General features: G+C 44.8%; 1 protein-coding gene across 1 annotated transcript in view; it reads left to right on the top strand.

The window, feature by feature from the left end:
* The first annotated feature begins 1216 nt into the window (after positions 1 to 1216).
* The window catches only part of ST3GAL6 (ST3 beta-galactoside alpha-2,3-sialyltransferase 6), a 43528-nt gene continuing 31210 nt past the window's right edge, over positions 1217 to 13534 (top strand). Inside the window, exon 1 of the mRNA XM_053386177.1 lies at positions 1217 to 1850. The gene's annotated coding sequence lies outside the window, so the exon portion shown is untranslated. The remainder of the gene's footprint in view (positions 1851 to 13534) is intronic.

Genomic DNA, 13534 nt, shown 5'->3' on the forward strand with positions numbered 1-13534 from the left:
ACTTAAGTTATGCAGGCAATAGTGGACTCTCATACGCTGCCCTCCCCATCAACTAAAACGATAGAAATACTTAACTGACTGACCAATCATGTTGGTAGTGCACCCCCCAACAAAAATCCTGGCTATATGCCTATGGGACTCCTGTGCTTGACAGAAATTAGGAGTGCCATCTGCATCACCCTGTTTGTCTTTCAGACAGGTTTGTCCTAGGTTTTAATTCAGATGGCGCACCAATTTACATGTAACTCAAAAGATGGCAACTGAATTGCCAGTCTCATGCTACATTCATGGCACAGGTCCCCCCATTTCAAGAAATCTTTACACTTTCAGTGCAAGCTTCTACATATTCATGCAGAAATAAGACTGTGTTCAGTGGGGCTTATTCCCTAGTAAGCCTGTACAGCATCACCGCCTCAGACAGACTTTACCTGAGAGTAAGTCCTATAGAAAAGAACTTCTGAGTATATTTGACTGTGCTGTTTACCTCCCATTCTGTCCTTCCTCAGAGAGAGGTCAAACAGAGAGGGAAGCTGGAGTTTGGACTCTGGTGTAAAAAGAGAGAGAAATGTTTCGCTTCCAGTCTAGAATCCACTTCTTCCCAATGTGCTGGTTTCCCCCTTTCCCAGAAGCCAAACAGGAGATGGAAACTCTGGGCTATCCTCACAACAACAACAACAACAACAACAGCTCCTCCTGCCTTGTGGGAAGCACCCCATGCAGAAAACACGTGTGAAAGAGCTGCAAGCAAACAGGCCGTAATAACCACATTACCAACACAGGAGAGAGGGCCTTAGGTGTTCACTCCCAAGCAGAAACACTGAAATTAATGAAAGAACGTGCTGCCTTAGGTGCATTAAATGTCAAGAGGTCTGCTAAGAGTAAAAATAAAACACCACCCATCAGGGGTGCCAACCTGAATAAAATGGGGGAGGCGGGTAAGCCCTACTCTGCATAATCAATCACATGACGCGATGCACGGACACTATTTGAATGGCAATGGCCAGCAACTTTGGGGGCGGACGCCTCAAATATTTCACTGGGGTAGGGGTGGGCGAAGGGACCTCGGCCCCTAGGAGTCCACTTCCTCTTTAAGGGAATGTGTCCTCCCAGCCCAAAGCGCCCTAACCTTTTAACCTTCGAATAAAGTCACCAGGTTGGCGCAGGAGGTTTCCCTTCCTGGGAGTCTTCAAGGTGGGGAGGCTCAGCCCGGCTCTAGCTTTCCTGCCTGGAGCAGGGGGCCGGGCTCACCCAGGCCTGCAAGGCCCCCCTCCAATACTCAGCAATAGTGGGGGCTGGCTTGTGGCAGGCGAAAGCCCTCCGAGACCTCGCTCGGGTGGCGTCCCCTAGAGCGCCGCGGACTCGTCCAGCTGCCCCGTCTCCTCGCCTGCCTCTGAACTTTTCCTTGTGCTCGGAGGAGGGGCCGGGCTCGCCCCGCGACCTGGAGGGCTTCCCTCTCCTCGAGTGGGCAGGCCGTTGTTGGCGGCTGCAGCGGGCGGAGCCTGCTTCTCCTCCTGCCGCGGACTCCCTCGCCTTCTCGGACTTCTTGCTCGCAGCCGAGGCGGCGCAGCGCCGTCTTAGCGCCAGGCTCTGTCCCTCCGTCCCTCCCACCGTCCGTCCGTCCGTCTCCCTCCTCCCTCTCTCCGCCACGGCCTCCTGCCCAGATGAGGCTCCGTCCCTTCGCGCTGAAGACCCGCCGGAGCGACGGGAGGGCCGAAGAGTGAGGCAGCAAGGAGCCGCCGCCGGGAAGCACAGGCTGCTGGGAGCCCAAGGCGGGAAAGCCCCGGCGCTGCAGCGCAAGCGGCTCCAGCCACGCTGGAGGTTAGCGAAAGAGCAGCAGCCCGCCGGGCGCGGTAAGGAAAAGCGAACGTCTGTGGAGAAGAGGGGCCGCCTGACGCTGCAAAGATCTCCGCAGCTGCCTGGCTGCTACGACGCTGGCGCCTTCCCCACTTCTGAGGGAGGACTTGCCTCTTGGGCCAGCGGGGAGGGAAGGGGCCAGCCTGGGTGAGTTGAACGAGGTCGCTTGCGAGGCGACCCTTCTTCTCTCTGCGCTTCAGTCTATTGCAGAAATGGGGGCGGGTGGGATGCAAGGCTTTGTGCGGAAAGATTGCCGGGTACCAAGGGTGACACTCCGCGCAAATCCCTGGGCTCACCTGAAGCGGTTTATTTCTTTCCCACCTGGATGTAGCTGGGGGGGGGGGGGCGGGATCTCTGCGTACGAAAGCAAAGGGAAAGCGGGTAGGTCCTGCAAGCCTTGAAGCCTTTCCCACCTCAGGCTTGGAGCGAGGCAGCGCGTGGCTGCACGAGGCGCGGCGGCTTTCGAGAGGAGCTTGGCGATGCGGTTTCAAACTTTTTTAGGACGGGAGAGAAAAGTGCCCCCCCGGGCATCCGCGCGGGTTTCGAGGTCCTGCCTTTGTCTCTCCCCGACCTCCCCCCTCCCAACGTGGCGTGAAGTTTGGGAGCGAGGCAGACGGAGAGAGCGCTTTCTTCCTTTCAAACTTCCCCTCGCATTGGCGTCAGAGGCAGCCCGCGCTTTCCTGGGGAGGAATCCTGTAGCGATCACAGATCTCGGGGCTTCTCTCCTCGTGCTTTTTTCAAAGCCGGAGGGGAAACCTTTCCCGGTTTCCATGCCTCCCTGTCCCTCCTGCCTCCCGTGCTTCCAGGAAAAAAGGCGAAAAGTTTAAGGCCTCGGAGTGAAACGAGATCTGCTGAGAGAGGCGTGACTTCCTCCCTCTCGGTGCTGTTAGCAAGCAGCCGAAAAGGGCCGACGTGGTAGAGAGCGGCTGCTGCGGCGGCAGCATCGCTCCTTGAAAAGGTTAAATGCAGACAGGCAGCGGTGGCCCTGTCTTCCCTTCCCTCACTAGCCCGCCCCCTCAATCGTTGTGGCTTATAATTTTCTCCGTCTCACTTTTCTTCCTACGCTCTTAAAAACATTTATTCGGTTTTGGTTCTGGTGAGGTGAGTCTGCGCAAACAGTTTAAAGAGATGTCTGGGCCCTTTGATTTTTTCCGCGGTGAAAGTTAGGCAAGTTTAAACAAGAACAGCCTTCACCTCTTGTGACTTTTCCCCCCAAGTACCTTGTGCCTGTTATGTGTTGGTTTTACAGCTTGCGGCTGGAAGGTTTAACAAAACCATTCCCACTCTCTACAAACATTTGTCTTTCCACAAATCCAGACTTCCCCAAAGGTAAAATTCTGAATTTTATTGAGGTCAAGACTTTGGCCCTAGTGATGTTAATTGCCTTTGTTTTACAACCAATATCAATCATAAATATACTTAGGTGATATCCAACTAATGTATACTCAAGACTAGATCCATTGAAATCATCAGGCTTAAATCCACTAAACATTACACATCATCCGTATGTACTCATCTCTGGTCCATTTGCTTGAAAGCTAAATGGAAATCATTTTGAGGCTGTATTCACACAGCAGTTAATTCCATTATCCCAACTGTCCCTTAAATGCTAATTTCAGCATTGTATTTGAACTTTTAGGTGTCATAGAAGCCATTTCTGGAAATGTAGCAGAATATAGCGCAAGTTTAGCTCTCATTTCCGTGTTATTTCCTTCTAGACTTCATTTGCAAATAATACAGAAATGGGTGCTATATTCTGCTGTGTTTCCGGAAGGGTGGAAGTTCAAATAGAATGTGCAAAAATGACAGTTAGGGGAACATTGTGAAAATGGAATAGACTTCTGTGTAAATTCAGCCTAGGTAAGTGGACCAGACCAACATGGATGAATTAAAGGTTCTGTAATCTGGAATAGCAAATTCTGTAAGTGCATGTGCCTAAGAATCTGTAGAGGACAGAGTGAAATTTGGACACTGTAAATGGGCATGGGTTTAGAGAGAAATGGTTATTTGGTTGTCAAAACTGTTGCTTACTGTTTCAAGCTGTGGCTTCCCTTTGTTGCTTGCTGCACGGTAATCATAAGACCTATTTATAGACTGTGTAGTCCACCCCTGAACATCTTTACTTCCAAATCCCACTGATTTTAATGGTGCTTACTAGTAAGAAATGTCTGTCAGATTGCAATGCAAACTAGGCAAACTGAACAAAGTTGCTCAAACATGCTTTACATGTTCATCACAGTTTGCTTCTAAAGGCTTTTCTCTCTGCATGTGTCCCATTTTTATTTTAGGTTTTAGTTTTAGGTTTTGCACATGAAGGAAATTTATTGGAAAGGCAAGGAAACACAGGCTATAGAGCAATGGAAAATATTTTGTTGTCGTTCTCAGGTTGATTCTGTGGTTCTTGGACCATTCCTTGGGGAAATCCCCAGCTAGAGATCCATGTCTGTTTTTAGAAAAACTGACAGCCTGTTTTATTTTTAGGCTATTGGGGGAGAAAAGAGAAGATAAAGCTGATTTGATTAGAAGTCCCATTTAAAACAGATTGATTTGTAATGTAATTCTCCAGTGCACTTGATTTGCTTTTATATAATTTACCCACATCCTTTGGAGATGTGTTACCTCTTAGCCGTGTTTTGGGGTTTGTAATATTCACTTCTCCTCTGCATATGATTTGTTGTCATTTACTTTTGGATATGGGCTTCCTCTTAAAACAGGCGTGCCCAACTTTCAAGAGACTGAGATCTACTCCCACTATTAAAAAACTGGCAGTGATCTACCAAGGTTGTTGAACTTTTTTTATGAAGGAATCATTGTTGAGCAGATCGTAGATCTACCTGTTGGATATCACTGTCTTAGAACATTTCAGCCAGGATTTTGTAGGGAGACTGATTAAGTTGAAGTGCATCTCTGCAGCAGTGTTGTGCAGAATGCCTCCTTCCTTTCGAAGATCTAAAATTTAAGTGGGGGAGGGGGAATTAAACGTACATTTGCAATTCTAATCCATGTTAGAGAAGGAGAGTATAAACCAGTGTTACAAACTCAGGTATATAAGCTAATCGCCAAACGGCAGCTTAAACCTAGTTTACAGTCACTGCGATGCAATGTCTAGGCACCTTTTTCCCAGTGAGATTTACTGTTGTTGTTATTATTAGTATTTATTGGATTTCTATGCCACTTTATATTTTAAAGAAAAAATGCCAAAGTGGTTTACAACGCATCAAATAAAACAAATTCAAGCTAATACGGTACTTAATTTATATAGCTGCCCCATAGGACCTGTGAGATAACAGGGTTCAAATGCCCACTCAAGCCAGGAAGCTCACTGGGTGACCTTGGGCCAGTCACAGCCTCTTAATCTACCTCACAGGGTCATTGTACGGATTAACTGCGCGGAGGGGGAACCATGTACTCCTTGGAGAAAAAGATGAGATATAAATGCAATAACTACCGTAAGCTCTTCTGCTTGCTTCATTAAGAAAACTGGAGGGGCCAGCCAGATGGAGATGTCAGTCACCAACCTGGCATTCAGAGTTCTCCACATGGTCGCAAATTCACCTGGTGTCAGGGGAATTTTAAGCACTGGTATAAGCCCTGTATTTGGAACTAATCTGCAAAAAATTATCCATACCTTCCAACACTAATTTTAGGTGCTAAGTTATGAACAGCAACAGGTTAAAAATATCCTGTCAAAATTAATTTTATAAATACACTTTTTATAAATAAAGATTTATTCTTCCCTTCAATCTACTTCTGGGAGAAATGATGGAATATACTTCTGGGGAAATGAATAATTTTTGCATGCTTTCTATACAATTTTATATTTAAAAGCTTTTATTTTAAAATTTTGGTTTGAGGACAGACCTCAGTCCACATTTTAGGAACACTGAAGTGCACACATAGCACTGAGGCTGGACATACTTTTGCTCAAGAAGTTTTTCAGAAGTACAAGGGATAAAAACCAGCTTTCCCACTCCTACTCAAGTTAATAGTGTTTAACTTGCTTACTGTGACATCATGCACTATGAATACATAGCCTTAGGGCAACATCTGTAACCTTCATTGAGGGGAAAATACACTAAGCTGATGTAAAGCTGTTGATGTATATCACAGCTTGAGTAAAAGGTACACCTCCAACTTTTTTCAACATTATGCAAAGACTACATGTTGTCCCAGGCAGAATTTGGAATCAAGGCCTGGAATGCATTATCCAGTGGTTATTCTCAATTTCCTTGTCAAGCATTACGCAGAGCAGCCCTGAAAGCATACTCTCTAACATTTCTCCAATGAAAATAGGGACATCCTATAGTCTTGGTCTGTTCAGGAACAGAAAAGAGCCAGTCTTTGGGGAGTTCAGAGGTGTGGAAAAGATGGCTTTGAGTGTGCACTAGTCACTCTGAAAATGCAGGCTTGGGAACATACCGTATATACCATGCATACTTGCATGTGTTCAGAGTGCCCTTTCCCTGTAATCCACTGAAGCACTGATCTAGACATTTGAAGGAGTTCCATGCTCCTTTTCTCTGCATTTTTTTTTAAGCAAAAGGATCCTATGTAGGCTACAAATCTTAACTGGAAGAAAAGCAGGAAGGGAGAGGCTACTTAATTCTAGGTTCCACGTTTGCTTTGCATCTCAAAATCACCCCCCTCCCCAAGCTGCTTGTTTTTAACCTATGTGGGGGAGCATCTTTCTCCCTGCAGGGAGGAAAGCAATTTGGAGAGCATGGCTTTGAGTTGGTGGCCGGAAAGGAACTTGTTCAGGAAAGGGACTCAAACTTTCTTCAAGAGAGTTTTTGCTTTCCTCTCTTACAGCACTTGACCTCACCCTGAATGAGAGAATAGTAGCATGTAGTGGCACAATTTTACTCCGAAGAGCACTGATTAGCTCAACAAAGTAACAGTGCAGTGCAGGCTACTGTAACCTGTGCAGGCAGTGGAGTAGTCCATATGTAATCTGGTCTGAGCCAGGAACCTCATTCCTCCACTACTTAACCTGGTGGGGAGCTCAGTGGTAGATTGTCCAGTATATACTTGTCCAGCAAAAACACTTGTATGAGCAACTCCTTGGAACACCAAGAGCAGGCATGGCTGTTAAACTGCTGAGAAAGAGCATCTATGAGGTAGGCCTCAACCCTTACCTTTTGCTTTTGTCAGTTGCCTCCAGCCATTTCTTCCTTTGAAATTGCAACTGTCTAATAAAGTACCCTTGTGAGTTGTAGGATGTAATCTGTCCCATTGCTGCTCTGTTGGTAGTAGCTTTGCAAATGCCTAAAAAATTATTAGCCCACCAACTACATGAGGTTGCATGGGCAGATTGAGTAATGGCTCTGGTAAGCTGATAGATGGTAAGGAATTGTTGCTTACCTTGGTCAAGGCTGCATTGCAGGTGTGACCATTTCAACCCATAACTTAGCAACCATTTATTTCTTGTGTCCTTGTATAAAGCAAAGTCCTGTTACTGCTGTTAGATAGCTGTGGGTTTAGATGTTTTCATGATTTATGGTGTTTGCATTTTTATAATCACAGTATTATTTTATTATACAATGAGACGCTGCTCTTGGATTTAAAAGGCAGGGGCATATAAATCTTCTAAATCAAACACTGGAAGGCACACAGTCCTATTTAGATCTTTATCAGGAAGCAGAAGGAAGGAGAAAGTTAAATGTGTGAGCAGAGTAGTGAGTCAAATACTGAAACGGCTGAAACAGGACAAAAATAGACAGTAGAAAGTCAGAGGGAGAGGCACACTAAATGAAACTGTTGTAAAGACAGTATGAATAATAGAATTGTAGAACTGTAAAGCTGGAAGGGACTCCAAGGTCATTTAGTCCAAATCCCTGCAATGCAAGAATCTCAACTAAAGCATCCATGATAGATGGCCATCCAATCTCCGCTTAAAAGCCTCCAAGGAAGCAGAGTCCATAACCTCATGTTCCACCATCAAACTGCTCTTACTTTCAGGAAGTTCTTTCTGGTGTTTAGTCAGAATCTCCTCCTTTCATGTAACTTGAATCCATTGGTGCAGGTCCTACACTTTGGAGCAAGAGAAAACAAGCTTGCTCCACCTTCCATGTGACAGCCCTTCAGATATTTGAAGATGGCTATCATATATCCTCTTAGTCTTCTCCAAGCTAAATATACCCAGTTACCTCAAACCCTTATAACATTTGGTTCTCAGGCCCTTTATCATCTTGGTCACCTTCTGAAGGCAGCCCTGTTTAGGGAAGTTTTCAATGTGTGACATTTTAATGTATTTTTAATCTTTGTTGGAAGCCGCCCACAGTGGCTGGGGAAACGCAGTCAGATGGGCGGGGTACAAATAATAAATTATTATTATTCATCTGCACAATATCCTTCTTAAATTGTGGTGTCCAGAACTGGACACAGTACTTCAGGTATGGTCTGAGCAAGGCAGAATAGAGTGGTATTATTACTTCCCTTGATCTAGACACTATCTATATGTCTGTTGATGCAGCCTAGAATAGCATGACCTTTTTTTGCTGCTGCATCACACTGTTGACTCATATTAAGCCAGTGGTCTACTAAGAGCCCTAGATCCACAAAAGCTCATGGTTGGTTACCTGTATATGGAACTTAGCATCTGAGATCCTCCTCCTTGCCCTTCTTCTTAAAAAAGCAAGTTTCCAGACCTTACTTATGTAACAAAGATGCAGGTCACAAGTGTGCACACTAGGCAGTGACTGTAGTAGTCAGTAGTCAGCCGGGGGCTTGGCTGAAAACTAGAGACCTTGTTACATAGGATTTTGCTGTTAGTAGAATTTCCAGTGCCCAGGATCTAAAGCTTTAGTTTCCAACACCCCCACTTTCCTTCACCAATATCTGTTAGAAGCAGGAGAATTATGCAAGTTCAGACAATCTATGCAAGGACATAGAATTTGGTTTTCTCGGTTAATTCTCTTCATTTCTTTAGCATACACAGTCCTGTCCTTAGTGCAAAGGAAAGCTTTGTATAGTAGGCAACCTCTGATTACAAAGAGATGTTTGTTCTTTTGGAAAGAAAGTTCATGTGCTATACAAGCTGACATTTATGGATTTGTATCCCCTGCCTGACGTATAGTGGTATGGAGAGTTTGCCATGCTGGCTGAAGCCAATGAGAGATTTAAGGATGTAATCCTAAGGCATTAGTGAGTGGGAGCTGAAGGCAGTTAGATGAGAAATGAGGAGTGAACTCTGTCCTTTTGCAGGGTCCCCCCCCCTTCTTAATCAGTTGCCTCCCATTGGATCCTAGCTTTCCCTTGGTTCTGCCTTTGCAGACCTCCCTCTTAACCCTACTAGCATTTATTTATTTTAACAATTTATATATCTTTGATTTCTCTGAAAGACTCAAGGTGGCTAATAAAAGAGTAGAAGGAACAGAACAAAGCAAACAAGTCCTTAAACCTGATGTACCTTCAAAATTAGTAAGAACAAATTCAAAATTGGGGCTCTTACATTGGTAGGGTGGGTCCTTAACACTGTGTGTGCAGTGTGGGAATCATCACATTAACTCACCCTTCTCTAATGTATATCAATGGACTGCAATAGGATTGCAGAACCTGTAAAAAAAAAAGTATTTTCAGAGCTGAAATGGTAGCAAATTTTCAAGCTGCAGGCAGTGTTCGAAACTCCCATTGTTTTAGGCGCATTTTGCGACGGGATTTCATAAGCACAAGCAGTTTTTGACCTCTGGGAGCAGTCCTGCACCTAAGATTTCTGATTAAAACTCAGAGTGGAAGGAAAGGAGGACCTTTTTTTTTGCTTCCCCCCTTCCAGCTACTCTCTGAAGACTGGAGAAGAGACCCTCCTAAGGATATTAGGGGGTTGGGCAGGGTAAGGACTAGACCATGTGAAAGATGAACATAATATTTTAGCTTCAGTTCATTCATTTTCAGCTTTGTATTCTTATTATTAAAAAAGTGTGCCTAGACATTCCGTTGTTGCCCCCATAACCTAGGTTTAAGGTGCCGTTTAGCTCCTAGCTTTCATATCTCAGTTTCTAACACTGGCTGCAGATCCAGAAACTTTCCTTGTCTTTCAGCACTAAAGGTTAACCCAGTAAGAAGTATCTGCTAACCAGTTAGCTCCCCTCACATACAAATAATCTTTCTCAGGGGTCAGCAAAGTTTTTGTGGCTTGGGCCAGTTCACGGTCCCACAGATGCCGCGGTGGGCCGGAGTGCGCACATGCGCACACACACACTCAAATGCTATTTCCAGTGTGGAGGAGGCATGTGCAGCTTCCCATTGGCTGCAGGAGCTTCCTGCAGCCAATGGGAAGCTGGCCAGCATAACGGAAGGCGGTCCCCTCAGTATTCTGAGATGCAATATACAGGTAACTCACAATTTGCATGCATTTAACTTGTGGACATTCAGCTTTATGTGCTTGGCAATTATTTTTTCTATCAAAAGGGTGAGGCATCCGTGGAAATAGACTTTGGCAATCCCACCCATCATGCAACCCAATGCGTTTTGACTATACATTATTTTGGCTTTATCTGCTATCCCCAGAATATAATCCCCGTGTACGCTGAGAGTTGCCTGTATAGCCTCAAAGAAGGGCAATGGGGCAGGCATCTGCTAACTGTTGGGGAAGCTTATCTCCTGCAGTTTGTGGAGTAATTGCCTTTTGATAAGAGGCAAGCATTTATGAGAATGAGGTGTAACAGCAATTAGAAGTGTCTCATAAAGCTGCTGGTCCAAGAATTAATTATTTGAAGTCTTTCCCATTAATATGCCTTTTGGCACTGGTTCTCAACTTGTGTGTGGGGACACATCAGTGGGTTGTGGCATGACCCAAGGTGGGTTTCAGCAGGAGCACTACCATCATGTGAAGATGTAGTAAAAGATTCAGAAACGGGTCTGCCAATGCAATGGGTTTTGGGTCTAAAAAGTTTGAAGATGCCTTATGAAGACTGGAAGTGCTTATACTCTTGAGTCAGGATTTCTAATCAGGTCCGTTCAAGGTAAAGAGTGGTATTGTGGGAGACAGTTATTAGCTGTAAGCTGGCATGCCAGTGGTGTGAAGGGACAGGGTTGTGAGACCTCACTGAGGATAAGAATATCCATGTCTACTAAACTAGATGGCTATGTTCTACTTCCTGAGTCGGAGGCAAAAGGCTTCAGGATACCAGCTGCTGGTAATGGCATGTGCTGTTGTGCTCAGGTCCTACTTGCGAGTTTCCCACAGGCATCTGATTGGCCACTGTGAGAACAGCATGCTAAATTGGATGGGCTATTGGTTTGATCCAGCAGATTTTTCTTCCAGCAGAGCCTAATGGAACAGGCCAGTGGCCCATCTAGTCCAGCATCCTATTCTCTCAGTGGTTGATCAGATGTCTGTGGGAAACTAGCAGGCAAGATATGAGCACAAGAGCCCTCTCCTTCCTATGGTTCCCAGCAACTGGTATTCAGAAGTATTGCTACTTCCAGCTGTGGAGGCAGAGAATAGCTGTTACGGCTAGTATGTTCTTATGAGTCCCTTCTGTACGACATAGACAGGTAGGGCTCATTATTGAGATGGATGAATGAACAGAGCCCTTCCTTTCTCTTCCACCTTATTGTTGATTCACAGTTGTTAGCAAACCTGATACCTGTGACATGCTGCTGTTCACTTGCCCCTGTTTATTTTTCTTTACGGTGCTCTCATGCTTCCACAGGACTGCAGGCTTTGAATTTCCAAAGGCTACAAGGCTATGCTGGAAAATAAAATGGGCTGTGTGACTTATCTCGTGATGGTATTCCATGTCTTGTGACCTTTTGATGTTTTCCTTAGCCTTTCCGCTCTCAGAGTCTTACGATTACATTGGAATTTTAGCTTTTATTTATTTTTTAAACCAAGCTTTTCCAGAAAAACTAGATGCTCAGTAGAGAGAACATTTCTTAAAAATAAAAAGATACCTTCCTGTGTTACTGAGCTATAATCCTAAAGAAGTAATGCTAGTAGGTTATATGCCTGAGCATGTAAAGTGACACTGTTGAAACTGGTGTCAGCTGGAGATATGTTATAATTGAAAGACAGACTACAGTGTGCTTAATTTCATTGAAATCAGTGGTCTTAAAAGCATATTTAATTTAGCATGGCATCATGTCCCTTTTAAAGGCGAGACATTTCTCCCATTTCTTTATAGTGCGGGAACCCATGTTTATGCAAGCATAACATGAAAATCACTTTCTTGTAATTTTTTTTGTATTAAAAATTTTAGAAGCCTTTTATAATTGAACTGAACTACAGTTAAGAAGCAGGATGTGGTTATAGCTGGTGGATTTGAGACAAACGTGTGACTAAGCTTAGTTACTTTGTATATGGTGCAAAACTTCAGGGTTATATAGATGGCTGAAAGGAAGACATGCTACGTACGATATTACCATAATGCTGTTAGACAAATCTATGGTGTGACCACAATTAAGAGTACAGTCGTACCTTGGAAGTTGAACGGTATCCGTTCCAGAAGTCCGTTCGACTTCCAAAATGTTCGGAAACCAAAGTATGGCTTCTGATTGACTGCAGGAAGCCCCGTTGGATGTTCAGCTTTCAAAAATAGTTCGCAAACCAGAACAGTCACTTCTGGGTTTGCAGCGTTCGGGAGCCAAAACGTTCAAGAACTAAGCTGTTTGAAAACCAAGGTACGACTGTACTTTGTACTGTTGTGGTCGCCTCACCTCAAACAGGATATTGTAGAGTTGGAAAAGGTTCAGAAAAGGGCCAAGAAAGTGATCAAGGGGATGGAGCGACTTCCCTATGAGGAAAGGTTGCAGCCTTTGGAACTTTTTAATTTTGAGAAAAGGCAAACAAGAGGCGGCATGATAGAAGATTATAAAATTATGCATGGCATGGAGAAAGTGGATAGAACTCGGAGACATCCAGTCAAGCTAGATGTTGGAAGATTTAGGGCAGATAAAAGAAAGCACCGTATTTTTCGCTCTATAAGACGCACCTAGTTTTTGGAGGAGGAAAACAAGAAAAAAAATATTCTGAATCTCAGAAGCCAGAACAACAAGAGGGATCGCTGCGCAGCGAAAGCAGCAATCCCTCTTGCTGTTCTGGCTTCTGGGATAGCTGCGCAGCCTGCATTCACTCCATAAGACGCACACATATTTCCCCTTACTTTTTAGGAGGGAAAAAGTGAGTCTTATAGAGCAAAAAATACGGTACTTCTTCCTGCAGTGCATAGTCAGACTAAGGAACTTGCTCCCCCAGGAGGCAGTGGTGGCAACCAACTTGGATGGCTTTAAAAGAGAATCAGATGAATTCATGGAGGAGGAGGAGAGGGCTATGGATGGCTGCTAGCCATGGTACTGATGCTCTGCCTCCTCATTTGGAGGCAGCAGTGCTTCTGAATGCTAGCTGCTGGAAACCATGAGAGGCAAGAGTGCTCTCAAGCTCATGTTCTGCTCCCTGGTTTCCTGCAGGCATTTGGTTGGCCACTGTGAGAACAGGATGCTGGACTAGGTGGACCATTGACCTGATCCAACAGACTGTTCTTGTGTTTTTATGGAAGGTGATTTGAAGAAAGAAATACAGGGGTACCTCGGGTTAAGAACTTAATTTGTTCTGGAGGTCCGTTCTTAACCTGAAACTGTTCTTAAGCTGAAGCACCACTTTAGCAAATGGGGCCTCCTGCTGCTGCTGCCACACGATTTCTGTTCTCATCCTGACGCAAAGTTCTTAACCCGAGGTACTATT

Source organism: Podarcis raffonei, chromosome 4, assembly GCF_027172205.1.
Source record: "Podarcis raffonei isolate rPodRaf1 chromosome 4, rPodRaf1.pri, whole genome shotgun sequence".
Lineage (NCBI taxonomy): Eukaryota > Metazoa > Chordata > Lepidosauria > Squamata > Lacertidae > Podarcis > Podarcis raffonei.